Source organism: Paroedura picta, chromosome 5 (assembly GCF_049243985.1).
Source record: "Paroedura picta isolate Pp20150507F chromosome 5, Ppicta_v3.0, whole genome shotgun sequence".
NCBI classification, from domain to species: Eukaryota; Metazoa; Chordata; class Lepidosauria; order Squamata; family Gekkonidae; genus Paroedura; species Paroedura picta.
Genome location: NC_135373.1, coordinates 47,017,931 through 47,023,930, shown reverse-complemented (window position 1 = coordinate 47,023,930; position 6,000 = coordinate 47,017,931).

Here is a 6,000-nt window from a genome sequence, read left to right as displayed (position 1 = left end):
TTTCAAAAATAATCATACAAATTGTTGGCTAAAGATTTTAGGCACATATAATAGAAGGAAACAGCATCCTTCACTGGTCAAACAGATCTCTATAGTGTTGCTGTCATTTTATATTTCTGTGTTCATCCCTGAATTAGTTACAGAACTTTTATTGTCAGTCTTGCAACGTAATTTTTCTTTCAACCGTACTTTGTATTTTAGGATTCTGCAAGTCCAGACTTACATAGCCCAATCTTGTCAGGTCTTGAAACCTAAGCAGAACCGAGCCTGGTTGGTATTTGGATGGAAGACCACCAAGGAAGAGCTGGATCATAATTTAGAAGGAGGCAATGGTAAACCACCTCTGAATGCCTCTTTTCTTGAAAACACTACAGGGTTGCTGTACGTCCATTGCAACTTGAAGGCAAAACAAAAAAAATCTGTCAGACAGGATGGAAGAGTTATCATGCCTTTTCCATTCTTCTCTGGTCTTAGAGAGAAAAATAAGTACATTCTGGTATATTCTCTGGGATTTCACATGTGAAAATTGCCTGAAAATTAAGATTGATCACTAGCCAGCCCACTATAACAAATATTTTGTCAGTTCCCCACTTTGCTGGGGAATACAATGTGGGAATATTCTGTAATCCTTTTTGTTAAAATATTGCATGTAGGTTTCCTTTGGTCCAGTAAGCTGCAGTGCTGTGTCTTCTCTCTCCTTGGAGGAATTTCTCAAGGAATTGCATTAATCAACACTCCCCTCCCCCCAAAGAAGGTCCTTGCAAAGCTTCAAGTCTTAATTTTTAAGAAGCAAATACTGGATAATAAAAACATTAATCTATTTACTTTGGTAAAATACTTTACAGAGAACCCTTGCTGTATTAAAGAACTATAAGGTTAGAATGCTATGTTTCTGACCTGATGACCAACAATTTTCTGGTTTCAAATTAAAGAGAAAACAAAATTAGCAAACTAATTGTTTGCTGTGTTTTGGGTGGGTCTTATATCAGCTACCTTAAGCTTAGTAGCCAATTGCAAGCTTGACTTGTGCCATCATGTGCAGGAGGTGGAGCTCTCAGTTGGGCCTTGCTATCTACCAATGTCAATCATATTAATTTTAAATTACTTCTGTACAGGCTGATGTCAAAATGATTAAAGCATGAAGAGGAAAGCAGAGAGAGAAATTTACCTTGCAATTACAACAAGGACACTTTTCCCCTTTTCTTTCAGTCCTTTATACTCAGCTTAACATTAAAATATATGCCCCAAATCTTGAATGTGAGACATTAGCTACATTTATGACACACTAGATGGAACAAGCAGTATAATGTATTGGTGGTATGCCCAATATGGAGTATCACATACCTTGTTGAATTTTCCAAATTCAAAGGAAACAGTATCAAGTATGAAAAGGGAACGAAGGACCTATTTTTATATCTTAAGAGACTGTATCACATTATACATACAATAAAAATACACTATTTGGAAGGTTGGTATAAAGATGTAATAAAGGTTTTTAATATGCTAAAAATATACTGTTTGCCTTCTGCAAACATATTAATTTGACTGACATAGGAGATTTCTTCCTCCCTAAACCTAATGATTGTTAAAACATATTAACACTCACGTGTTAATATTTTAAATTTTATCTCCTCTCTTGACAATGCAGGTCTATCTCCTTTAATCTAAAACTTCTTTAAGTGAGTGAACAGAAATTTATCAGTTGAAATTTTGGTAAAGAGTGGTACGTCAAATTTATTTCCTATTAGATATATAAGTACTTGAACCATTCTTACATATTATTAAAGCTATCAGATCTCATTTGTAACAGTAATCCTGAAAGGCAGGGCAAATCAGAATAGGGACCAAACTGTCTCCTACACCAACAAAACTTAGAGTTTTAAACTGGTGTTGTGGCTACTGGTTTCCCCAGGCACAGGCATCCAGCACAGCCCATCCCAGCCACCATTTCCTTCATGTGGGTAGTAAGTGAGGGGGAGAAGTTGGAGAGCTCTCACAAGTGATGGAAAGCCTTTTCTAGGGGGCAGAAATGGATGGATGAATTGGCAGCATCTATAATGGTGGCTGCTGAGTACCTGTAGGGGTTTCTTGCTGAAGCAAGGGACAAAAGAATGAGGGTACAGCAAGAGGCTGCTGGGGGACCTGTCTGAGTCTCTCCAGGTTTCTGCCAGTACTTCCTCTCCCCCCCCCCTGTAGCTGGGGTGTGACATGTGGGTAGGCACAGGGATGCTCTCAATGGTGTGGGGACCCTGCTGAACATTGCAGCCTGCAGTGAGTAGGGGGCACCCTCACGTCCACATTTCTGTCCATCATCACCCTCTGAGGGTGGAACTTGGGACACGCAAGGTGAATGTTCTGTCACTGAGCAACAACCCTACCTCAAGCTTGATAGCAGAAGTGTCTATATAATGATGTGTATTTATATATGGGAGAGTCAATATGATATATTGGATAAAAGTGTCTGAAAGATATGGTTTCAGTTTCCCAGTCATGGAACGGAAGCTTGCTGGAAGAACACATTCTCTTAGCCTAACCTACCTGTCAGAGTAGTTTTGAGGATAAAATGGAGAAGGGGTCACTTTGGGGCTCCACTGGGGAGAAAGGCAAATACAAATGAATAAAATACATTAAGAATCATTGTAAATATAAATAATAATAAATTCTTATTCTAATCTCTGGCATCTTCCATTTAAATTATCTGAATTCACAGGGTGGAGAGAGATTTCTGTCTAAGACAACTGAGACCTGCTTCTAGTCAACATACACAGCCGTTAGCCAGATGGACCATTGGACTAATGTGTTGTAAGTAAGCTGCTTACAATGCCATCCTAAGCAGAGTGACACTTTTCAAAGTCCTTTGAAGCTAATGGAATTAGAAGAGTCTAGCTCTATTTAGGATGGAATTGTTATATCATTATTAGACAGTATTATATCCAAATTCATATCATTATCAGATACAACTTTAGAACTTGCAAGCAATTAGACACAGAAAACACAATCTCTACTACTGCTTTCTACAATTAATGAACTTGGCGTCAGTAGGGTACTAATATAAACAGGAGTCTTGTAGCACCTTAGAGACTAACAACATTCTACTTCAGAACAAGGTTCTATGGAATAGCGCCCATTCTTCAAGCGCTAAGCAGTAAGTGTGTTAGAAACTGTTAAGCATATGCATGGAACCCTCTTTTAGCTTAAGACCACCATTTACCAACAGTGGAACAAACAGAAGAATATTGACAATAATCTACTTCGGCAAGGACCAATGTTGGATGCTGATAGAATTGTTCTCAGTCCAGGTGCAATAACAATAGAAAAGGGAGGGAGCAGATGATTTGGGAAATGCTTTTAATCAGCACTTCTCAAAGTGGGAGGTATGGACTGTTGCCAGGGGTGGCTCCAGATTTTCCTTGCCTCATCCGAGGATTTATCTTGATTAGTCCAGATATCAAAGTGACAATCCTTGTATTGATTATTAGTGCTGTAGATAATTGGAGCATATTTTTTTTAAATCTCTTGATAATATCAAGCATAATATTCACCTAAGAGTATCTGTGCTTCCTTTTCTTTTCTTTTGATACTCACGTCTAGATTTGTTTCTGTGTATGTATACAATCCCACACTTCCTTCAAACTCGGTGGCTTACATCATTCTTTTTAAATTGTTTTTACAGTCTGTTTCTGATCTGAGAACTGATGGAGATTAGTTTAAGCTACTAAATGTTTTACATTCTGGCTTTGTTTTTAATGCTGGTTTTTAGTGGTGTGTTGCAATTTGTAATGCTGTTGCAAGTTTTTATCATGTTTTGTGAGCCTCCTTAATCAGTTTCTTTGGAGAGATGGCATAGAAATGTTCTAAATAAGTATTTCTTCCATTCTGTTCTTGCAATAACTCTGTGACATAGGTTAGATTGAGAGAATGTGACTGATCCAAAGAAACTCAGCAAATTTCATGGCAGACTAAAGATCTGAACCTTTGTGTGACCAGTATAAAATAATGCCTTGAGCCAAGGATAAGAATGAGTATTGTAATTTCAACTATTTGTCTTTGTGAATAACAAGGTTTGTATTCTTGTTTGGGAGGAGTTTTGAGAAGACTGCTTTAATGTTTTGTTTTCAGCTGTAGGATGTGGCAGGATTCAACCGCACTTGAGTAAGGGGAGGCTATATGCTCACTTTTATATGATACAGTACTTTGGGCAATCAATGTGAGCTGATATGGGACAAGGCAGGATGTATGGACCTCCTAACTACATTGCCAAGAACTTAAACTCTGTTTTCTTGGCAATCATTCAGACCTGTGTATAGCCTAACTGATGCAAAATGCATTTTCCTTGCAACAGCCATTTTTCATAGAGTATTTCCCTACTAATAAAATTAACCACTGGTGAACATTAGCTGTTCTGCTCTCCCAGTTTACCGCCACTTCTCCATCCCTGTCCTAACAATCCCGGCTTCTGAAACATGCACCTCCTTTTCTTCTCTGCTGCAACTGCTCTTATGATAAGGCCTAGTGTGTTTTTCCCAGGATATGGAACATTATATAATATGCAGATCACATTAGCACATTAACAAATCCTGGTCATCGCCAAGGAGTCCAACCATGCTAATTTCACCAGCAAGTTAAAAGTAGGAAGGAAAAGACAGTTTTTGTTGGGTGTGTATATTCATGTGTGTGTGTGTTTTATGTGTGCCCTCTTTTGCTGAGAGAAATGTGCAGGAATTGGCACCAGGGGGCAGCAAAGGGAGAGTTTTTGTTCTCCTCTCTGCAGTTGGGCCTTTTTCTCTCCTGATTGTGCTAAATGCTTATATACCAATGTTTCCATTTACAAACCCTGCCTCCCCTCCCCCATTCTCCAGCGCGGCTCTGCCATTAACCCTATGCGCTGCTGCAGCTTGGCTATGGAGCTTGTTCTCTTTCTCTCCACTCCCCCCCAACCTCCCAGCTGACATGCAGCTTTGGTGATGGGATAAATTGAAGGTTGAAAGGAGACTGAAGGAAAGGGGGGGAGCTCTTAAGAGAAAATCAAGGGAAAATATAAGGGGTAGAGGAGGATTTGGGCCCCTCTTGTGGACTCAGCTAAATTTGTAGGACTACATGGGGGAGGAGAGCAGCGTCTGCTTTCCAGTGGGTTTTTTTTTTTTTGAGGGGGGGTTCATACCATTAACTCTTCTCTTTCTGGCTTCAAAATCCAGTCCGCTGTAAAGTTTCCCCCCCCCCCTCCAATATGAGAAAGTTAGAATCTTAAATGGGGGGAGCTCTTTATTTAACCTTGTTTTGAAGGTGTTCAGGACCCCCCCGTCCTGGGGGAAGATTTGCGTGTTTTACAAGATGTGCATAATTTAGAGGCGGGCTTTATACGTCTTTAAAATGGGGAAGCACCATTCGGGGGTGCTGTTCGGGGGCACCCCTGGCCAGCTTTAATAACCTGAGGTTCATTGTGGTTCCTCCTAGAAACCAGCGTCCCTTTTGCCCGCCTTTTTGTGTGGGGCTAGCCCAAGTTTCTCCTTTTAAGGCTAAAGCAGGGGCTTAGTACATTGTTTTAGGGACGTTTAGGGGGCACCCCTGGAAGATTCACAAGATATGCCTGATTTGGGGGGGGGGGGGAAGCTTTCTCCCGTCATCAATTCGGAGCTGCTTTGGGAAAGCATGTTGAGGGGCACTGTGGCCCTTCTGCAAACTGGTGTCCATTTTTGTCGCCCCCTTTTTTGTATATGGAGTGGGGGAAAGAAGAGCCAAAGCTTCTGAGGCCACTTCCGCCTCTCCCCCGCCCCCGGCTCTCGTTGCGCACCCTCACCTTGCCCTCTGGGCTGGGTCTTGTCTCTACCTGACTGATTACCCACCCACTCCCCTCACGGAGTAGGACAGCCTCCCTCCCCCCACGGCCTGCCCCACCCGCTCCTAAGCGGGAGTTTCCAGGAAGCGCTGAACAGAGCCGCAGTGTCGCTCAGCCGCCCTCTCCCTTCAAACCCCTCCGCCGGGGACTGTGGCAACCACGTC